The sequence below is a fragment of the Caloenas nicobarica genome, chromosome 2 (assembly GCF_036013445.1).
Source record: "Caloenas nicobarica isolate bCalNic1 chromosome 2, bCalNic1.hap1, whole genome shotgun sequence".
Taxonomy (NCBI): Eukaryota; Metazoa; Chordata; class Aves; order Columbiformes; family Columbidae; genus Caloenas; species Caloenas nicobarica.
The window spans coordinates 149,669,389-149,693,715 of record NC_088246.1 but is presented as its reverse complement, the minus strand read 5'-3'; positions in this window follow the sequence as shown (position 1 = coordinate 149,693,715).

Sequence of the window (24,327 nt, the reverse complement as noted above, 5' to 3'; positions counted from 1 at the left end):
AAAGGCAATGGGTTTCAGCCAAAGGCAACTTGTCTGCTCTCAGGAGGCCAGCCCTAGCCCCAGCTTTGTTTGCTTTCTCCAGACACGTTGGACCTCTTGGACATCATCAGGTAACGGTCAAAAATTGATTTTAGGAATACACACAAAACAGAGGCTTAAAGGGACCACGATGCCAAGGGAGAAATGAGGTCCAGCGGGAACACAGGAGAGTGGCACAGCTGCTTTTATTTGCCCCTGAGAGAGCCACGCATTATAGCAGGTGAATTGTCTTTCTGCAGCCCGGTTGCTCCTGTCCCACTGCATATTACAGCCCACTCTCCATGTTTCAGGGAAAACTGGTGCATTTTAAAGGAATTTGTTTCAGGCTGTACACAATTCATTAATAAACATATCAATCAGTGTATAAATTTACATATAAGTGAATTCTGTGTGCAGATGGCCATCTACCAGCACTTGATAGTTTAAAAAAATCATTATGATCTAATAATAGTTGGAAGGATTTCTTTAGTGTCATGCTCCACCAACCCAGTGAATCAGAAATGCTGATAAACCTTCAAACTATGGGGCTGGCAAGCAGTTACAAAAGATAATCTGAATTTAAACACCTTGTCTTCTGAATATTCATACAGCTCAGTAAATATCATGCATTTATTAAAAATCTATTGCCATCCTTCCCAGAGGCAGAGGACATACAATGCCTGGCTGGTTTAATCAGCTTCCCTACAAATAAATGGCTTCTTAAAAATGCAGAGTCAGTATCTCCTCTCAAGACATCACTGGGCGAGCTGACCTCTTTAAGCACACTGTTTATTATAGTAAGTCTGTACTGGCCCAATAGCCTGACGCTCTCCTTAGCCAATTAAACTGTGCGTATAATAGGTTTCTCTTGAAGGCTCTGTGAAAGGCTGAGAATTGCAAGTGGAGATTTTAACAGAGCCTTTTAGCTGTACTCTGTGTCTCATTCCTGTATCCAAGATCTTTTTCCCAAAATGTATTCTCATGTCTTTCTCACTGTCTCAGGTACAAAAAGAATCTAACAACTGGGTAATATGCTAGTCTCAGCCATTAAGCTAATTTCATTAATGCTAATGTCAAGAGGCATTTGCTGTTGAAATTTTTAAGGGAAAACACCAGGTGTTTTAGGATGTTTTCCCAAGTTTGGCATGCTTGCACCAAAAAGTAGCATTGCTGTTTTCTTCAGACATCTAATTTCTGTATTTTCTCAGCAATAAAAGAAAAGCGATTGCCTGAAAGTCTCATTGTAAGATATATCAAAAAAGCTGTACAAAACCAAGAACTGGGTATTTTCTTTTAGTACCTTGCTTTACTTCAGTATGAAAGCAAAATATTTACATCAAAGAGTACTCGTTTGTATCCATAGGGTTAGATTTTCATATTTGATGCACTCAACATCTAACAGCTTATATTTTTTAAGAAACTTTAATTTTGATTCTCTGGGCATGGTTAACACGAACTCAGCGAGATATTTTAGCAGTACATACTGTTTATAATGACTTGTCTGGAAGTCTAAAGGACAACTGGTAGCTTACAAGCTTTAGTGATCAGCAGCAAGGAAGATACTACTTTTTAACTGACATTATTAATTTCAGAAGATGAGTTCATTTCTTAGTCAATGGGATTATCATTCTTAGCAGTCACCAAGGTATTTCGATGGTCCAGTTCTTAATGTCACCCTATAATTCTCCTTTTTAATTTGTTCTCGCTTCATTTTATTTTACACCATTACCTTTACATCCACTCGCCCTAAGCATGTCTTCTTCAGAGAATTACATTGGAATCTTAAATAACTTGGTTTCTTTAGAAATAATATCTCCTAGATGTTAAATCTGACAACAAATATTTATTTGGGTTTTCTTTCAGATTTGTCCTGGCTTGTTAGAAAGCATCCCAGAATGAGTCAGAGGGAAGGTCAGGGTAATTTAAAGTAATTTTCTTTTATTATGTCTGGTTCTTTTATGGGAAATCCTTTCTTTGGCGGGATCTGAAGCAGAGCCTTGCTATTTTGATTAAAACATTAACTTAGACTGGCCAGTTCAGACCTCAGTCCAAATTTGAAATTAATCCTTTTTGCTGTATGCTGCTCAGTGAAAATCATAAAGTTGCCACATTTTTCAACTTCACATGTAGAAAAAAGTTTAATGGAAAAGAAACATCTTAAATGAGTGCATAATTATTTTTAGTGATATCAGAGTATTGTTAATGTTTACATTTTTCTTCCTCCTACATTTAACTTCAATTTAAATTTTATTTTTCTTTTTGATGTATTTTATTTTACTATAGAAAGACTCGGTCATAAGATTAGTGTTCTGATCATTTTTATTGTGATGACTACGATGATATAAGCTGTTTTTCTGTTTTTCCAAAGATGAATTATACATCTTTTTTAGAAGATGCTCTACAAGTAACGTATAAAACTAGCTAAAATTCTTATTGTATCCATTTTAAACTGCAGAGAAGAAAAAAGGAATTAGAACTATACATCTTTTTATTAAAAAATTCTGGAACAAATACGAGTGCAAGCTAAAAATAAGTGCCATTTATCATATCTATTATTTTTCCATAACTGAAACCTGAAACAGATTTTATTTGGAAAAAAGAACACTTTTATAAAACATTTTACCCAAACCACAATGATCGGCTGACGTATCCTACATGCATTTCATCTTTCAACAATTTGCAAAAATACTGGCACAGTACGTGCAAAAATTTTTTCACAGTTTTAAATATAAAGGTAGTATATATGCTCGAATTAGCACTCGATTTACATCTTCTGTTTCAAACAATACACTGTGAGCACCAAAATATACAACATTCAGGAAACAGAAATACACCACAATTCCCAATATTAATAGACTGCTATACAATTTGAAGAATTAGAACAAATATTTTCTAAACTTATAAACACTGACTTCCATGGAGCCTGGATTTTACCCATAACTTTTAGTATTTTTTTTTCTTTTTCAGAGATTTAAAGAATCCTGTTATAGAATGTACTTAAAAATTCAACAAAGAATATATATTTTTTTTTCAGTCTTTCTCACGTGGATATCCTGGTGATTTGGCTGCACGCACCACATGTCAAAATGGAGATATTTGAAATGTTGTACCTTTTGCCCTTCTGCCCCCAGAAGCCTGCCACATTACCATGTTTACCTTCTTCCCCCCGCCTCCCCATTTTTGTTAGCATATCAGTCTCCAAAGTCTCTCTGAAGACTCTTTTCTTTTAAAAACTTTTTGTTGAATTGATTTCTTATTTATGTTCTGATTCTTTTCATCTTTTTGCAGATGGCTTATATTTTCACAGTGTTATAATGGACTCAGGGGGGCTGCATCTTACTCATTTGTTTTGTCCTCTAGCAGCATGTGGTTTGCAAAACCTATGTAAAAAGGGCACATTTGACCTACTTAATATATCTGAATAGGCAGATGATTATAAACATAACTTTTTCCAATCACGTCATGTTTTTCTTTTTAACTTGCATTTGTTAATTTAAAAAACCATGTTTTCCAAAATATAAGGACATTATAGGGCAGGCTTTTGATTTATCTACTGATTTTGCTGTCAGCATCACTGACAACAAATTATTGTTAGATTGTAAATGATCAGTTTACATAAAATATCTTCATACAATGTTCCACTACTGTTGTTTGTCCTGTATCAATCTAAAAGCATCCTGGAAAAATCAATGATTCATATTTGCACTGAAGATGTTACAGTCTGTACACAGGACTTGAATATCTAATATGGCTGCACTACAAGACAGGAAAGAGGTAGGAAGGGTCACAAATTCGTGCTATACACAATCATGTGGTCACTGTTTTATATGCCCTAGTGACATACGACTTAATCTTTTTCAATTGTGAAAATATTGCTATTTCTATGTGATAATGTAGAAATCAGAATTCCGGAGCAATTTGAACAAGGGAGAAGGCTGACAAAGTTGTGTTGTGAGAGCTCTTTCAGCCTAGGTGTTGAGTGGAAGAAATGATATAAGCATTTGTGAGAAGAGAAGGGGATTTGGAGATAAAAGCTGGAACCATCAGCAGAGCAGGGAAGCTTGTAATGAGTAAGTGTGAAAAGGAATTAGTTCAGAGCATAAGCAGAGACTGTGTGGCTTATAACCTTAAAAACAATCACAAGAAAAAATGAACATGAGATGAAGCTAATAAGAGATTGAGTTAAGTGACTCAGACACTATAAAAAGGGAGATGACATAGTCAGAGGGCCAGATGATCTTGATGACAACAGCCTGGACTAATTGAAGAGACAGAAATTCATATTTAAAAAAATTCTTTAGGTCTGTCACAATGAGACTATTTATTCAGTTTAATTATAAGGTTCCTTACAGAAGGAAAATCTTCCTACAAACAGCAGGTAAAACAACATAATACTTTTGCCTTCCCTGCTACATTTTTAGATCCATAAAATATCTTGTTTTAGAAAAACTTGATACAGGGGAAGTATTGGACTGAAAGTTGATATTGGTAATTGCCAACAAATCAGGCAAAACAGCAGAGTTCTTTAAAATCCAATTGTAACCTTGGTTTTGTGGGGGATTGCAATATAAATTTTTGTTCAATTCACCCCAATCTGATGTTTTCTGTTTCCTAACATATTGAGTTGTTCTAGAGCTCAAAGACACAAAGGTGTTAAAAATAAATTGAGATAAATATTTCTTGTCTTTATCTGTAAAAAGCAAGCAGTGGAATAAACATCAGTGAAACACACACTCCTGTGGACTAATCGTCCTATTTCAAAATACCCTCCCTAATTCCTGGAAACTTCAGAACATTACGTTCCCTGAATGAGCACATTTCCCGCAGTGTCAGTCTCCACCTGAAGATGGTCTCTCCACCTCAGCCTACTCTCCCGCCCTTCCAGAGATTCTCAGACTCCTTCTGACAGCCCCCACCCCAAGTTTGGACTTTCGTCTTCCTCCTACTCCTGGTCCCTTGATGTTCTTGCCAAGTCTGCAGCCCAGCCTAAGCCAGCAGGCTGGTTGGCACCTGCCAGGCCACGCTGTCTGCTTCTTTGCCTTTCAGTCATGGCTGTGTCCAGATTCTCCCTGACCACAAAGATTTGATTCCAATTCCAGGCTTTAATCTTGTCCTGAAGTAGAAGGAGCCCCATTCTTTTTGGCTGGATAAGCTATTTGTCTTTTCTGCCGGGACCTAAATTATCTTTGCCATCAGTAAAATGGTTACCAATTCCCACGGTATTAGTGATGGGTGAAGTGAAGTCATCACTATCATAGCCTCATGAAAGGCAGGTTGTAAACCAATACAGAATAATAACACTGGGTACAATGTGTAGTTTACACTTATTGGAACCACTGTTTGCCTTTTGTATTTTTAGCTTACAGGTAAAACCACACCCTGTCCTCCCTCCCCCATCCCTTGATGGGCAAACCCAACAGAAACTCTGCAAGTTGAAACTCATGGAGCTTCCTAGCCCTTCCATAATTATTTTTATCCCCAGTGTAAAGGATGATTCAGCCATCAGTTCTCTGAAGAGAGACAGAGATAAAGAGAGAGAGAAAAAGAAGAATATGCTAAACTGCTATGGAAAATAATTATTTTCACATGAAGTAAGAGTGGGTATTAGAGGACAGATCTGGAATCTGGAAGGGGGATGCCATGTGGAAAACACCAAGGGAACTGGGACACGCCATTACCTGTTGCAGAACAGAGACAAACAGTGTCATGTAGCCACTTAATCAGTGCTAGGAGGAGGATCCACATGAGGAAGCTAAATGAATGCTGTGTTGTTTATATTTTTGTTTTCCCTCTTTACAAAGGCAGAAGGTGGTACTAATGGTATACGTGGTTTACACTGAACATAAAGACACTCTCTGCCTCGAACACTTTTGAGTGGAAGGAGGTGGAAGAGGCTGGATCAGTGAGTAAGATGTGATGCAGTACAGGTCTGGGGAAGGATGATATGTCCTGGAACTGATGCACTCTGCTTAGAAGAAAGCAGAAGAATCTCCTTAGTCGGGAGAATTTTGTTAAAGGGTGCAACAAATGGCAATCATCTCCTTCTGAGACATCTGTGGTATAAAAGAAATTGAAAGGCCAAAGCAAATGATAAGTTTAAAGACAGTGAACCGAGAAAAACAGAGCTGGAGAAGATCTTGGGCTTGGTATAAAACAGAGCCAGAACAATATGGGGTCTAGAGCATGAACTGTAGATACTGTACTCTACGATGTCTAATCTCCCTGAGAGGGATTGTCAAAAGTGACTAAGAAGCATTAGTCCCACTGACAGTTGCGTGGGTGTTTCCACTTTAGAAATGTAATACAGAGACCGAAAGGGAAACGTGATGGAAATTTTAATTATTTTATAAGGTTTTAAACCCACTGCAACATTCCCACACTGCTCTCCAGTCCTGCGGGCTCAGCTGCTGCTGCTCACACCCCACAGGATGTGTGCCACAGTAGGGTGTCAAACTGCTGCCTCACATGGACCCCCCAGGCTTAACAGCAGTTCCATACAACCAGCAAAATTATATTTTGCACAAAAGAGGGATCTACTCTGTCAACTTATTCTAATTTATTTTTCTTTTTTTTTCTTCATCAAGACAATCCCCAATGGCAAAGTTTTCTTTGATCTAGGAACTGAGTGCAATGGACAGTATACACATGAATGAGGAGTTCAGTAGAAAACAGCAGAGATTTAAAAAAAAAAAAGTTGGTTTGGTAAATTTGGAGATGTCTGTAAAAAGTTAATGTCTTGATCATCTTATTATAGTTTATACAGTTTTCATATGTGGTGTTAAAAGGCTATTCAGTTAGTCTAGGGTGGCCTTTATGGAAATAGCTTCTAACTTTGGGATCTGACTTATATGATTTGTCCCAGAAGGAGGAAGAGTTTGCATGTAAATCTTCGTTTGTATTATTTCTTGTTGTTCGTTTAATCTTGTAATGTGGCAGACAGTCCCTTGAGTGCTATTAGATGTGGAGTCGCTTTTTAGCTTTAGTTTATAACAACTGGCCCTCTACTTTGAGGACAATACATTTTATTTGTACACTGTATCTCAATAATCATTGATTTTGACTAAGACCACATTAATTTTCAGTTTCACAATGAGAGTTTGGTCTCCTGACTCAGTATTTTCTGTAAAAGGCCATACTAATTCTTCAACAGGTTGCTAGTGTTGCCTTTTATGGTCTGCTCCTGGTGTGGGAAACCGTTTACTGAAATTGGGACACACCTCTTCAAAAGAGAGATCATTCCCAGGTGACACATTTGTGAGATACTGTAAAGATCTGGGCAAAAATGTCACAAAATTAAAATGTGTGTTTCACCTTGGCCCAGCTGGGCAAACCATTTCTTCTGAATGGTGTCAGCATGCCTGAGACATCAGCAGTAGCTAACACATTGGATGGACCAGCCAGCAGATGGCCTTTCATGTGCTCTGTGACTGCAGTAGCCCCAGCTGACCTGTTAGCTCTACATTACCACAGCAATTATAATAACAATGGCAACTATCATGGAGGTCAGCACCAAAATATGACTATGACCATGTGTGTCTTCACACTGGTAGCAACAGGACTTGACACACTGAACCTCTGTACCATGAACCTGGAATAACCATTTCCTACAAGATGTTGACCGTTGTTTGAAGTGTGGAATGTACAGTAGGGTGGGGAAATATGGAAACAAGAATGCTCCTTTTCTGACCCAGTGCCAGCTTGTCAAACAGAAGATGAAGGTCGTAATGCATACTCTGAAACTCATAGCCCACTGTTGGTCATCCCTTATCTGGAGGAAAAGGGGTTTTGTGGTTGCAAGAGAGGGGTGGAAGACTAACAATGGAAGGAGGAGAAAATAGACCAGAGGCCAACAGTGGCAACCATTAGCAGCTTGGTCATGTTCCCAGTATGTGAGAGAATGTCTGAGACATATCAGGGATTGAGGACTAGCATGGGATCCTGAGTGTCCCTCTGCTATAGAAAAAAAGGTGAACTTGAGTCTATTGAGGTACGATCTAACATGGCTGTAGACCATGGCTGTCACCTCTCTTGTCACACCCTTGGTGTGACCTCTGCTGAGCTTCCTGCACCTCTCTCACCCAATTTCATGAGTACAAGCTCATCTAATTAAGCTGATGCAGCAGGACCAGTGTGGATGCTGAAGGGCAGTGAAAGGTAGGTCACCCAGGTGGAGTCATTAGATGATTACAGCACACAAAGGTCAGGCTTTAAATGCCAACTGAAAGGGAGTGGTCAGGGGGACCTCAGGTGCTCTTTGTAGAGGTGGCAGAGCTGCATCAGTGGTAGAGCAGTGGGGACCACTCAGGGGACCCTAGTGAGGACATAGATGGGGAGCTGCAATGGGGTTGCCCTTACTGTGGGAACCTGTAGACACAGCCTTACTGGGCAGTTGGAGCACAGCCTTCCCCTGCCCCAGAGCTGTATCAGAAAGTGGAGGACTGGTGATGCAAGGCCTAAGACCTGCTTTCACAAGAGATGCTGAATCACAGTTTTTGCTTAGTATCTGTAGTGGTAACATTGGTTAGCATGACACTAAATGGTCGCCACGTTCTGGGCATCTTATCCATTCCTCTTCTTGTGCTACTTACTACATTTAGCAATAAACTGTATTTTAACAAATTCTGACTGACCACGGGAAACTTCTTTTATATTTTATCCATGTGTGTGCATATACTGGGGAGGCTAGCTCTGACAGAGAAAAATGCTTTAGGTAAAAAGTTTGCAGAAATACCTAATTTATTCTCCAGTAATACCATTTTATTCATCAAAATTATCCCTCTGTTCCAATACTTCAATTTTACATGAACTATCTGTTTCATCAACAAATTAGCATACTATGGTTTCTCTTTTATAGTTATAACTAATTAGAGAGATGAACCAGTGAAAAGACTGAAGCTAAAACCAAACAAGCTAAACAAGCTAAAATGTTTTCCAGGTTAATGATGTTCCTATCTGTTAAAGCAGAATACAGCAGACAAATGGCCACATCAATGGAATCAAGTTGTTTCTTCATCTATATTTTTAGCTGTTGTTAATACTTTTAATGTTTCTACAATTGACTGTGTCCAAACACTGGAAACATAAGACTTGATGGTTGCGGTGCTCAGATTCACTTTAAAGTGCTCAGCCACCTATGGATATACTCAGCTTTTAGGAAGGCTCAGAAGTTCCCTCTAGGCTGTTTAAATGGACTTAAAATGGATGTCACCAGGGGATCCACAAAATCCAGCAGAGAGGGTGCTGCTTTAGCTATTAATAGATTCCCTCCACAGCCAAGGAATACTAAAGACTATCTTGTAATCTATGCTATTACTATTCTAGTATTGATTTTTTTTTACTATTTCCAAGAGTGTCCTTTTTTGTTGCTTTTCATTCCTTGTGTTGCTGTGTCCTAATTTTCTTTTGCCTATTACAGTATTATATCCTGTTTTAAGCAGTGTGTCAAAAATTTCATCATAAGTACCACTGATACCATGAAAGTAAAATGTCAGCAGATTAATTAATTACTGTTATCCATGTCATAACAGTTTCAGGATTCTTGGTGAAAATGGACAACTATGTCTTAGTATTGGTTTCAGATTCTGAGTTTTTCTTATCTGAATGCCAAAATGGAAATTTAAGAATTGAAAATAAGTATAGGTAAAGAAAATATTCAATGCAGCTCTAGAGAGCATTTGATAGCTCATGATGCTACAGATTTATCACTGTCTCCTCCACATACACAAACATATGGCTTCTTAAATCTATAACCTTTCCAAACTTGCTGTCTACACTGAACAGGATTGTGGTCTATTGCCTTTGGCAAGAAAACATTTTTGCCTTTCTGAATGGAGCTAGAAGAAAAATAGTGTGTAGTTGAAACCAGATATTGGAAGAGATCCAAATGATAGTGGCCTGAAAACAAAAATGAAGGAACATACATTTGAGGAAAGCATACTGGACCATTCCATTAAATATACCTTTACATTTCATACTGTGCAGGTACATTTGAATAGAGTGAATTATCTGTGCATATCAATAAAGACTATCTCTAATGCGTAGGTTGAACTGTAAAAAACAAAGCAGAGCTTTTAAACTGCATCATCTCAGAACCACTACTTTCATGTTTTCCTTTTCTTAATTGCTTTTGTTGTGTTTCAGGGAAGACCTTGCTAAATTTCAACCTGAATGAAGCGCAGTCTATTACATTGCACATAAGTCGTAATTTCAATTTTTTTTGGCCTCATTAAAGGTAAATCTTGCTGTTGGCATCATTAAGTTATTGATACATTCTGCTCCAGTGTAATTATCTTTATGACTCTGCTCATAGTGTTCTTTTTACTTAGAAGGTGAAAGAACTCAAATAGCCTGGTAATTTTTACTACTGCAGGTGGGGAATGTCCAGTTTAATGGCCCCACTGTATTACTCTTGGTTATTCACGTGTGCCAAAAAATAGAGAGGATATAGATGAGACTGAGTTAACATTACTGGAATTTCCTGACTTTTTAAATACTTGATATTTCACCCTTCATAGTGTCAGGGAACTGGCAGAGGTGGGAGGGCTAGGACGGTATCCTTCCATTTTGGCACTGAACAGGAGGTAAGCAAATAGACGGAGAATTAAAAGTAATTTAATCTGACAGGTAATAGTGTGGACAGCCATAATATTGTCACACAAACAGATATACGTGTGTACACATGCTCTGCCTCATTTGTTTCATAGTCAACAAAATGTGGTTCAGAAAAGTGGTTTAAATGGCAAAAAATGGCATTTGGGAATCTGATGGAGGTCTGCGTTTGTCAATATTTCATGTTTCCTGAAAAAAGAAACCAAAAAAGTCCATTTTATGAGTCTGGTATATTGCTTGTAACTGTGTTCAGCAGACAAGATGGAGATTTGAATTTGTTGCTACAGAAAAGAGTAATCCTCCAACTGAACAACTGATACCTGAGTTTTATCTAACGAGATGGATATTGCTGGGGCTTTGACTGGTTCAGAAGGTTAAAGAAGGCTCTGAGACGTAATTAAGAGGCTTTAGTTACAGAGCTTTCCCTTTTAATAGGGCACAACTCTTCATGCAGAAGTCGAAAAAAACCTCACACTGATATGTTTTTTGACTCCCAGTGCCCAGAGTTGCGTGGCTGGCCAGAGAAAGCATGCCAGGGCAAGCCTGCTGACTCAAAGGAGAGGACTTGCAAAACACCCTGGGAACACAAGAAGGGTAAATATCTAAGTGGGAAGCTATGGTCAGAAAGAGAGCTATTTTCAAGAGCTTTTCATGTAAACCATTCCCACTTTTCTGTTTTCTTTCATTATTATTATTATTTTAACACCTTCTCTGGCATTTGAAAAGCATAAGCCATTTCTTTGGCATTGTTTTATTTTCCTCCATGTTTCAATAAATCTTGGGGGTTAGGAGGTTACTGGTATATTGGTAATTTGTCAACAATATCCTCAAAGGATTTGTGAATGTCACTGAGAAGTGCTGAGGGTTAACAGTTTCCTTAACCTCCATGCGTCAGTTATTCACTTGTGCACACACAGGAGGCATATTACGTCTGTCTGACTATATCCTGATGGGAGATGCAGATAGATGCAGGGTTTTCTCCCAGTCTTCCAAGCCAGTTGACTGAGGCCAGACCCGTGATCCCGTGCTGGAGCTAACGAGGCCCAGTGAGAGCGCTGATGGCACTGTCACTGCCATGTCCTGTCTCTACAAATTTGATAAGAGTTTTATATAGAGAAAGATTTAAATGTATTTTTTGTCACAGTGTAAAACTGTATTTTAAAACAGCATGTAAGATGCTTATTTGAACAGTAATTCCAACAAACCTGCCAGGATCAGTGCCTTTGGTTAGTATTCGTGGGCGAGCAGTGGTGCTAACAGTTGAACCTGCATGTGTGCCGGTTGGCTTCTCTTGCCGTTGCTTCACTGGCAGTGTAATGAACCAGCACTTTTGTTCATGAATGTAGCATTCTCCGAGTTCGAATTTCAACTTCCTCTCCATACATCTGTTGGCTGGATACAAGTATATGTTCTAGTGCCCTTTCATATGTTCTTGGCACAGACACGTTTCTTTGGCATGAGCATTAGGTTGAGTTGGTTGGCATTTTAGGAAGTGAGTCTGATTTAAAATGCAAACAGAAGAACAAATAAACCAAAACAAACAAGCAAACACACCAGGAGAGTGTTCCTGCAGCGGAACAGGTTTACTCATCCTGTCAGAGAGCGAACATGGACTTTCAAGTGAGCAGCATTTCTACTGCTTAGATGACAGATCCTTTCTATCTGGAGGAATTCTGGCTGATGAGGATCTGGAGGATGTATCTTCTGCACTTTCTCAAGCATGCTCAGAGACTTAAACGGCCCAGAGATAGCCAGTAGTCAAAAACAGCTTTCCAAAGACCAAGGCAAATGTATTTTCCCTAGGTGATCCACTGAACTGATTTTCTCATGCCTTTTTTTTAATGAATCATTGAATATATGGAAGTGCAACAAAACTGTCCACCTCAAAAGCTTTCAGAATAGATTTCTTACCTACTACTGAAATTTTCCTGTGTGGGAAAACTGTGACATACTGTTGGAGATGTTTACCTTGATGATGTGGGTTTAGCAGGATTGCCTAGGTCCCATACTTTACCATCAGAATGATAGCACGCCAAAATGACTAATACAGCTAACACAGGATTTCATGAAATTACATGTCAGACAGGCACTATTAAACATATGGGAGATGCTCTAGGGTACTGTTGTATTGCAACCCAGTAATGACAGTAGCTCAAGTACAACTGTAGATGGGATCTTGAGCAAGAACACCTTGAGGAAAACAAAGTTTTTTATGTTAAAAAAACCCAACAAACAAGTTCTGCTACACAAAAGGACAAGAGGTCATGTACAGATGTGAGAATATATATTAGGTGAGAAAGAACCCACAGTATGTGGACTATGATATTCTGAAATATCAGTCTTTTCTGAAATCAGTAAGTCCATTGGTCACCTTAACAGAGGTCAAATAGTCAAACTCGAAACACTTACTTATGTTCACATACCTGCTGTTTATTTGCTACCTTGACACTCAGCCAGTAATACAGGGATGCGTGTTATGGGAAAGAGGTTTTGTGACAACACTTTGATGTAGAAAATAATAGTAAATGACCAAAGAACCTTTAATTCAAAGTTTTATTTTTTTTCTGACCATTCCTTTGCTTATAAGGTTTCTCTTTTTCAGTCTTGATTATAGTAAAGAAAGTATAGTAACACTCTTCATGGCAGAGTAGAGAAAAAATGGCTGTGAGAAAAGTTAAAACACCAAAATACAATATTTGGAACCTGATTGAGGCCTCTGATTTTTTTCCTATTGACTTCAATTAATTTTAATTTTAAGTTCTTTTTATTATGTTATTAAAATCAGAACACACATAGAATGAAGTTTGGTGTCTGTTCTAGTTCAGAAAAAATGAAAGCACAGCCTGTACTGAATGATAGACTTGTGCTTTAATGTCCAGCCATGTGGTTTTTCCATGGAAAACTAATGAGTTAAAGATGAAATTCCTCTTCTAGTTTGCATATATCTTCTTGCAAGGATTCTGCCGAGCAGAAGTATAATTGGAGACTCTATACAATTGACTCTTGTACTTTTTAATCCTAACATCATAAGCTACAAAACATCTTTCTTCCCACAAAAACATGATGGTTTTGGTCCTACACATGTTCAGTTATGGACATTTTTGAAAAAAAGTAAACATTCCCAAAAATACTAGGACTGTTCGCCTTAATTTTAGTTAATATCATCTGGCAATAGAGCACGCTAAAAAGCAGAGAAAGAAAAAGATGTAAAACTAAAGTCTCAAAGCTCAAAGAGTTGTCCTGGGTTTCTGTATTAGGGGCTTATTCTGCTCTTACTGAATCAAAAGAAAAATGGAAGCAGAAAGCAGAGAGGTTTCCATTCATGCTTCTCACACTGTTTTCACATATTAAACTTTGTTTTGATTTCACAGGAATGGGTTCACAACAGTTTTACACATAAACTGCATCTGAAGTTGTGTACACTGTATTCAGAGGTACAATGAAAGTAGGCAGAGGCATTTGACTTGTATTCAAGGATATGAATATGTTTTTTAAAGTTCATTGTATAGTACAGTGTCTTTATAATACCCTTGAAGATTTAAAAAGTGATGAAAACTTTGAAACTATGACTCTCTGCTGCCCTATTTTATTGCAGTTTAACCAAGGGGTCAGGGAAAATTCCCATTCTCAAAATATTTCTACCCAGAAAGTGTAGAAATGTGTATATGTAGCTTTTGAATCAAATTTAGTACCAGTAGATTTTTTTTTTTCTGTTTTATTTGTATGTATGAGGTACAGCCAGAACATTTGGGTTGAGGTCAGAAATCTTCAGGGAAGGGACATTTTGCTTGCAGTTTTTCAGTACATTACACTATGACTTTTGGTTTTGGACATGAATTCCAGGATGCTCCTGCAATACAAAAAATGAAGACGGTTTCCCACTGAGCCTGGAAGTCTTGGTCACATATAGATGCCATGAAAGAGGTAGTTCTTGCTGAAAGCTTGGCACTTGCACAATCAGAATAAACAAGTCTGGAAAAAGTAAAGAACATTGCAATTATTGTCTGAAGTAAAGAATAAAAGAATTAAATCAGTATTTTTCCCTTCCTTTTTGACTAACCAAGTGAAGGCAGCCAGGGACCATCTCCTTCGGTAAAAAAAAAGTGATTGGCAATACACAACCACCTACTTCTGTTTCTATAAGTCTACAGCAGCTTATATTCCAACAGCTTTTTTTAAAAGGTTATGAGGAAAACGATTCCATCTGGATAAGCTGTGACACACAGCTAGCTTCCACTGGGCTGGTCCTTTCAGCTCTTGCAGACAGGTAGAGTTCACAAGTTATTCTTCCACACCTGTAACTCATGTAAATCCAAAATCTGCCCCAAAGGTTAGGAAGGCGTATTTGCTTTGAATTTTTAAATTTACTTAAACACTATTGTCCTACATATCTCCCAGTGAAGACATTCTTTTTCCAGAATAAGAATGCTTTTACTTACTTGTATATCTTTTTTGGAATGTAGATTTCATCCCCAGTAATTGCAGTGTTATCATAATGATAATATATTTACCCACATGTCATCGTATTTGTCAAATAACCTGATATAGACAAGCCCTCTACATTTGGAGAACATCTTTTGATCTGAGTTGTATTATATCAAAGATTATCAAGATGCCAGCAGCAGTAGTGAAATCTATGAAACAATTGGAATAGGGAACAAAATATATATACACATTTTGTGTTTAAAATGTGGAGAAAAAGTGTACAGTAGAGCGACTTTAGCTGGGGGGAGCTGTGCTGTAGGCCAAAGGGAATGTAATTGAGAAGCAGGGCTATTCAGGATTAAGGTGCTTACATGGAACATGAAAAACTAGGTTATTGATGTGTCATAACATTCCTGTGTGACCTTAGCAATCCACAGGCCCAGTTTTGTAAAGAATGTGAGGCAGATAACTCCTAATTTTCATATATAATTAGTTATAAAACTAATATAGTGTGTGGCTACTGCTATATGCTTAATTATCTTCATTCATGACTGCTTTTCAAGTATGAGTTTCAAGTGTTAGCATTAAATACACCTTAATTTTAAGTCCCAATCCTGCAAATATTCATTAGCGCTTGCTGTCATGAGTAAGTCATTGCCTAGAAGAAAACATTAGCTTCAGTGGAGTTACTAATGGTATTGAGTGCTATCACAGAAGGAAATGTTTTCGGAGTTTTTACTTTAGTTATATATATATATATATAGGTCATTATACATGTATTTATACACACACACACATACAGATTTTCATAAGATGAGTTTATAGCAACATTTTTTCTCTCTGTGTTCCTTGCTGCCTTTTTCTAAGTTTGCTTTTTTTTTCCACTAATGCATCATCTTAATTCCCACTTTATTTAACATGCAACTAGCAAGTGAAAGTGTTGTATGATCTCTTATCATAAATTTGAGTTGATGAAGAACAGTAAGTAGCTCAAGTCTCATGTTTTTGGGACAAGCTGAGTATGAGTACAGCAGTTCATTGCCTTTTTTTTTTTTTTTTTTAAGTCTGCATTTTTAAATTCAGCAATGGCGTTTTCCAAAGCTGAAATGCAACCCGGAGGCCAGTTCAGACACGGTCTGATGCAGGCCAGTTGAATTGGCTGGTGGTTCTACTGTGGGTGAGTTAAAGAAGGAATCACCCGGAGCAATGGTAGCTCTCAGAAGGGGGCCTGCCCTTCAACAGTTTAAAGCCTTTGAAGAGAGATTTCCTTTGAGCAATGTGAAGTCTTTGTGGTGATGGGAAACATACATTTATAATTACAGAAGAACACAGTGTACAGTAGGAATAGTATAAAAGCATGCGATTTACAGTGTCTAAGGAGCAGCTTTGATGTAGAGGGCCCCACTGACCTAGTTTGCTGCTGAAAGCCCTGGAAACATAAGGCTGACTGACTATGGTTACAGGGATGCAGACTGTGAACAACATCCTTCTGCCTCCGCAACACCACCCCACACTAAATGAATATTCCATTGCAATACTGACTGTACGGAAATACTATCTGAATACAAACTAACTGCGCTTAAAAACATTAATAAAGTTTGCTGTGCTCCTCTGAGGGGAAATGTGCTAAAAAAGAACCATTGTGAATCAGCATGCGGGCTGGAGAAAAGATTCATCTGAGAAGATTATTTATGGAAAAAAATGTTGAAAACTTCATGCCAGGGCAACCACCCTTGGTGGGGTGGAGGAAAAATTAAAAAAAGGATACTAATCTCTGTTAACAAGGGGCAGAATGTAAAACCCAAGAGTGATACTGATTCGAAATGGTTATGATATCAGGGTCCATAAGAAAGACTGTGTTTGAGAGCAGCCAACACGCCACAGGAGAGTGTACTGTTACCTCCAGAGTACGCACTGCTGGGAACAAATCTGATGTGAGATCCAAGATTAGATATTCCCCTCCACAGGAAGGATAGGAATGGTGAAATAGAACTGAAGGAAATACTGTCTACCACACTCCAAACCATCACCATGCCAGCCACATGAAGAGGGCAATACCAGGGCTTCAGCAGCATCCATCAAGTGTTCACCAAGAGAAGAGTTGCGGTTCATGGCTCTCCTGACACAGGTGGCAAAAATCCTGGGGAATCACACAGCTGAGAGAATTAGAAGAGTTTCATAGTAGTCCCTGTAGTACTTTATAAGTGAAAAAAAGAAGTATTCTTTATCCTATGGATTCAGGCTCAGATTTTTAGTGAATCTGCCTCAGATTTAGGTGCTAGCAGATTTGGATTGTTATATTCAGACCATTTAATGATTACTTTTCTTGAGATTCAGAACTGAATTTGGATGATGAGTCGAGCTGAGGTGGGTATCTGGGGGTTTGGTTAGTGACCACATCTAAATAATATTATGCTGAGGTAGCACTGTCTGCCTTATAATCACTTTGCCTGTGGGAGAGGACCAATGTGAAGGAGGTCACTGAAATTAAAATGAAAAACTTAATTACATAAAAATAATACGGTTGTGTTGGGTGCTTTGATGGACAAGGATGACGTAGGAAAAGAAAAATATAAAAGTTCAGCAAGAGCTATTTATAAATCTCACCTAGTTGCAGCGATAGACAACAAAAGATAAATCAATGACTATTAAGCAATGTTTGTGCCAGCACAGATACAATTTTTTTAAGTTCAGCCTGAAACCTACTGAACATAAGGTACCCAGTGAGTAATGGGAGAGATCCTGGGCATCTTGCTGCCTGTAATTCAGTTTCTGGCCAAGTCTCCTTCACTTCACTCACCTCCAACTCATCAATCACTGACCTGATCCTAGAGCAGAACAAGCCTTAGGCTTTTCTAGGTTTGTAGTTGGATCCAAACATCACAGTGCCCCAACCACCCTCTGTGGCTTCACTGCAATACCTTTAGTTCCTGCACATTATGTCTGCTCTATCACTGTAAATAAATCCTCAGTAATAAAATAAATATTTAAATTAACTCTTCCAGGATTAAGTAATTTTTATTTCAAATGTGGTGGGCCCTTGCCTTTTGGCTTAACACACTTTAAATTCATGTCTGTTTCAGAGCAAGACGTTAATCCCCAAATATCATTGCCAACTCACGGCCATTACCCAGCTGACTTCCCATGACCTTTTCAACTGTTCTCCCCAGACCTATCCAGATCTCCATCTACCTTCAACTAAGTGAGAGGAGTCCTTCTCCTATTGTCAATATAACCACTGTCACTGTTCCCACCAAACATTTGCCATTCATTCAAAGCTGACAGAACAATGTTAGTGGTTGGTATCTGTTCTGCCTAGGTTAGGTAGCATCCTTAATCCTTTCATTATTAGGGAATAATACAATCTAAAGATGTAGAGACTAAAGTAACTTTAGTGAACATCAAAATAGGCAAAACCACATTTTCCCATCTATCTCATTTTCCTCCTTTAGAAGACTGGGTTGAGCAAGATCAGTTTAACCCAGAGTATGTGGAAGGCTGAGCACTACTTCTGGACCAGCGTATAAGCAAAGTGAGGTATTGGAAGTCACCCACGTTAAGTGAAATTTTATGTTATAGTTCTTATTTTTAACCACACAAGATTTTTTCTTTCATAGGCAATTGGCAGATCTGAAGGCTGCAGTCCTTGTGAACTATTGACCCTGGATGCTTTAGGTTTCTTACTCACCTTTTTAAAGTCCTATCCTGGTTAGTATACTACTAACTACAGCTATATTTCTAGCGAACAGCCACTCTCTTTGTCAGAGGTATTGGATTAGAATAAAATGGTCATAATTACAGATAGAGATAAGACATTTTATTACTTGACCTCTGAGGCTTTATTGCACTTGTGAGCTGTACTCAAGGCCAAACTCACCTCCATTCAGGTGCAAGTTTCAGACGGGCTTTGCTCATGCCCATGCAGAATATAGCCTGTCTCCCTTGGCAGCAATGTCACATAAGTGATGTGGAGCAGAGAAGTCAGCCGGGGGGCACTAACAGAAAGTCCCAGGTGTTGCACACTCACTGACTGCACAGGTGCAGTCTCACTGAGCAGCATGAAGCTGTGCATCCCTAGAGGTGGCTACACATCCCTATTAGTGGCTGTGCATCCCTACAGGCATGTGCTAACTTCTAGGTCCACAGGTCCTGAAATTCTGGATCTGCGTCAGAAAATAAACTTGATTTTAGATTATCTCATGGCTTGAGCACTATGGTGAAATACGAAGGATGATACAGAGTATAGACTGACCAGCTAATTCACAGCCTTTGCCCTTCCTCTGCCAAAATACTTCATATTGTCATATATAGATCTGTGTTTGGGTGCTCGAGGTCTAACACATCAGTCTCCAGCAACAAGCACACAAAATTAGGATTCGCGTCTGTCCTTGGAAGGTTCTGATTTTAAGCATGCATAATTGCTTAAGAAGCCTGTTTCTCCACAAACACAAAAGTGCTTGTTACAGGAAACCATAAACCAATTAAGAGAGACACAACATGGCTTGCATGCTGACTCAGCACCAGAGAGAGTTGGAGGTGTGTGAATCGCTCAGAAATAGTCGTGAGGAGCATAATAAGACTGAGTAAAGAGGAATCTAGTCGTTATAATAAAAGCTGGTCAGTGCATGACACAAAGACAATTTCAAGGAAACACCCCTCTAACAGTCAGTGATTCTATTGGGAAACACCATATCTGTCCATCTGCCCGTACATTTTGAATCGAATATTATGAAAGAGAAAGTGTTCTAGGGCCCACAGTGAAGTGTTATTTTATACTATGCATTTTATCTTTATCATTTTATGTAAGATTTTTAGTAACATGAAGTATTGATCTTTATCACTAGACACCAGAACATTTCCAAGTGTGACTGTGTACGATGCTAATGGATTGTGGCACACCTTATGAGGCAAGTATTACTTTCTCTTTTTTATGTCTGAGAAAGCTGAGGCACAAAAAGATAAGTGAGCTCCAAAATCTTGAAATACTTTTTCTAAAATACAGGATTTGTGGGTCATAAACTCTAGTCATTGATGTTTGAGGAACTCTTTATTTAAAAAATTATATACATACATACAGGCACATAAATAGGTTATTATTCACTACTTAAGGGAAATACAACAAAAGCTCAGTTGGACCAAGGTTTTCAAGCTCATCAGCAGTATCAGGTGTCTCAGCTGAGCATGTCCAGCTTGAAGTCTCAAGCTGGTTGCTCTTCAGAAAAGAAACTAAAGACACCTCAAGGTTCATAACCAAAATGCTGATGTATCCGAATCTTTTGAAAATCTGGGCCTGGAAATAGTCTTTATATAAATCAACCTAACTCTTCTTAGAGCTCCACTCTATATCCTAACTCTATTTTCCTAAATCCTAAATCTATTTTCCCTGCCTTATTAGTATAGGATAGCCTTCACCTTCTTTTGACTTTAACTATCGTCTTAATATTTTCCTAGGCATCACCAGGAATAGCACCACACTGCACAGCTCCATGCAAGGTAGTTATTGAAACATCTTCAAGGCATAATACAATGTGAAGAATGTAGCTGGCATCCTTGAACTGTTAGGACATGCTTAGCTCTGAGCCTCATTTAGCCTCAGCACCATGACACAGTACTGGAGTATATTGTTGGTCCTATAGCTAATGCACTGAGAGTTAACTTGCATGTCTGCTCAGCTCGGTATGGTACAAAAGCAGCCTGTGTTGTTGTACTCATATGGTGCTGTTTGAGGCTTTTAATGGCTTTTCTTTGGAGCTTGTTTGTATGATCTAGGACTGCAACCCTCTGCAACCACTGAAGAAGCAGTGCGTTCTCTTTCTATATCTTTTCCCTTGGGGCTTTACATAAGATTTTATGGAAGGGTTTTAATTTTAATAGGATATTTTTCTGGGCTACCCTTAAGTAACCCCTTTGAGCTCATTCATGTACTCTGTGGTAGGGTGTTCTGTTGCAATTACAGACATACAGCAAACCAATGGAAAGCTGAAAATAGAGCATACAAGTCTTTTTTCTCACTACAGTTCAGAAGGGAGGCGACAGTTTGTGCCACTGCTCCATGGAGTCAGAAAAATCACTGTGGTTCCCCCAGCAAGCCAGGACAGGGCTTACAATGCTATTGTGATAATGTCTGGAGGTCTCAAGTAAAATTAAAGCCTCATTTTGTTAGCTATTGAACAGCTTCTAAAAGAATTTTATCCAAGACTTGAAACTTGCACTCGCAGATGTACTACTTCAGTGCAGAAAATTATGATCTAAAGAAATAGAAAACAAACAAACAAACAAAACCCCACCAAACATTAATTCATTATTTTCTTCTATTATATATTATTTCTACTACTTGCGGATAGAAAACTAATATGCAAAAGGACCAGTTAATTTATCAAAGGCCATATAGGCCTTATATTGAAACCAAATCTTTGATGTTCTAGTCCAGAGCTGATATATAAAACTAAGCTGCTTCTCAACTGCAGGTTTTGTGGTCGTTCAAACCTGTTCTGTGTAAGCAGGTTGCCTGCTAGCCAGGGTGATCACTAGAATTGTCCCATGCTCTCATTTTAGAGCTGCCTTGGGCAAGCAGAGGCCTGCAACACATTTCTGCAATCTGGAGGTGTCCATCCAGCTGCCAGTACAAAAATTCGTGCATTCTCGTTAATATCCTTATCAAGTCCTTAAGCAGAGGTGCAAAATTAAAATAGTCACTGATAACATTCATCAGACCACCCACTCATACACACAATTTTTCCTTACTTCCCTTTTTCTATCCATATTTTACTGCACTATTGTCCCACTCCATTACTTTTCTCAAGTATTCCCAGATCAGCCTTGCAAAACCAGAGTCTCAACATTTTTCTTCCAACTATATGTTCCTGCGTCTCCAAATACATACTCTTGCCCCTTAGTTACACACCTCATCCCTGCAGCTTTGCATACCATGTCTCTCAAGCCTCCTGCCTCACTGAAAGGGATGGCCAAGGCACCACTGGGGATCCCAAGGAGTCACAAAACCCCTGTGCACATCAGCTGTGTCTGGAGATGGTTGCTTGCAAGATCCACTCACACTGACTGCCACACACAGACCTCAGGGATAAGCATCTACAATCAGCTGTTTATCTGACATTAAGTCTTATCCAAGATTAGGTGGCGCTACCAACCTGCTGCTCCTGCAATATGTAGGTACCAAAATCCAGTGCCATACAGGCGGTGTCTGCTGTTGGCAGATTGCTACCTCCATCAGTAACGGTTTGCAAGCACATCCTTCCATGATTTAGCTGCTGGTAGATAATTACCTCTGGGAGTAAAGCTCTGCAAGCTTGTCCTTCCATGCATTAGCTGATAAACAATGGTGCTGTGCTCTGGCTTTTTTTGTCCTGGTTTTGGTAGCGGTGGCTTAGTTGATGCATGTGTTTTCTGAGCACAGTGACTTAAGCCAATTGCTTTTGTACAATAGGCCTTAGATTGTTTCTGATTCATGCCAATTGCATCTATACTGTTCTTTGTCAAGACTGAACTCGAGCTTAACAGCTCTCCTGTCTGACATCCCCATATCCAGACACGACATGACTCTCCAGTGCACACACCTCAGTCCACCCTTCTGTGTCGTAAATGTCCCAAAGCTCTCCAGAAGTGTAATGGCACTGACTCCCTTATCTGCCTCAACCCCATCAGTGTTTGAGCCAAGGTCACTATGTAGATGCCCCAAATATTTGGACAGAAAGAGCCAAGCAACCATTTGGCTCTTTCCTTCCTTTACTATCTCTCCCTATAGAGACCCAACACCAAAGCAGGAAAGCTCTTCCAGGTCATCTGTGCCCTCTACAAATGGCACAGTGTTGTTAACCTCAAAAACATGTACCTCATAAACTCCTGCCAGGTGCAGATGGACTGCCTGGTATCCTGAAGAGCCCCAGCAGCACTTCTTTTTCCACAGGGCAGAACAGGTTCAGCAAATAATGGACATCTCTAGAGATTCACTGCTGCCATCCCTTGCCAAAGCAGATACAACTGCAAAATTGCTGAAGTTTGCTCAGGGTTGTATCCAGTTGACTTTGTAGTATCTCCAAAGATCGAGATTTCGCAACTTCTCTGGGCCTTTGTTTCAGTTTTTCACCCCCACAGTGAGAAGCATTTTTAATTTAGTCACTGCGACTTGTGCCTGTTGCCCTTTAAGTTTTGCTGTGCACTGCCAAGAAGGCTCTCACTCTGTAAGTCCCCATAAGTAGCCCTTGGGTAGTTAAAACCAGCAGTTAGATGCCCCCTTAATCTTCTTATCTTGAGGCTAAACAAACCCAGTTGCTCATATACCATGTCCTTGGGTGTCTACATTTCCTCATGTACCATACACTTAGTGCCCTTAACCATCTTGCTGGCTCTCCACTGGACTTGGTCCAATTTGTCATCTTGTACTGAGATCCTAGAAGTGGACATAAGATTTGAAAGATGGTCTCACAAGTGTTAAGAAGACAGGAATAACAACTTGCTTTAGCCTGTTGTCTAAAATGCTGTGATACAGCTCAATGTACTCTTGGACTTTATCCATACATGAAGGCCACAAATCCAGATCAGTCAGATTTGACCAAGTTGTAAAATAACACGAGACAGTTGAGACTCAACAGAAGCCTGAACTGATGTGACAATACAGAAAGTAGGCTTAAAAACCCCAGAGAGCTGCTGCCTCTCCGTCACTGAGGCAATCAGAAGTATCTTCCTGATGGCTCTTTGCTTCTCCCAGATTCTCAGCAGTGTTCCCATCCACAGCAGCACACACCAGATGTGTCCTTTTACTTGAGCAGTAAAAGAACTGTATTGCAGGTCTCCTGTTGATCAAGCCCAGTGAGGATGCACCGTAGCTTTTGTAAGCTTTGCTGCTTCTATTCCCAGGAAGTCATATTTTTAGTGGAAAATCACTTAGTGCTATGACTGGATAAAATTAAATCTGATTTACCTGATTTAGGTTTGCGTATTCTGGTCCTTCAGTCATGATGAGTAACTTATATATTCATTATATATTCATTGTGATTGAGAAAAATCATTTTTAAAAGTATAAGATGAATTAAAATACCTTTTAGAGGCTTCCTTCCAGAGCTCTCAAAATTCACAGAAATGAGAAATGGTTATCTACATAGATCAGTTCTCAAAATTTGTGTGTGCTTACTGCTCTCTAACCATTACTATAGCTAATGGGTTTCTACGGATTCTGGCACTGTAGGTCTCCGTTCACAAGAACAAGAACTGAAAGTTTAATTTGTTTTCTGCTCCCTTGAGCATCCCCATGCTCCCTGT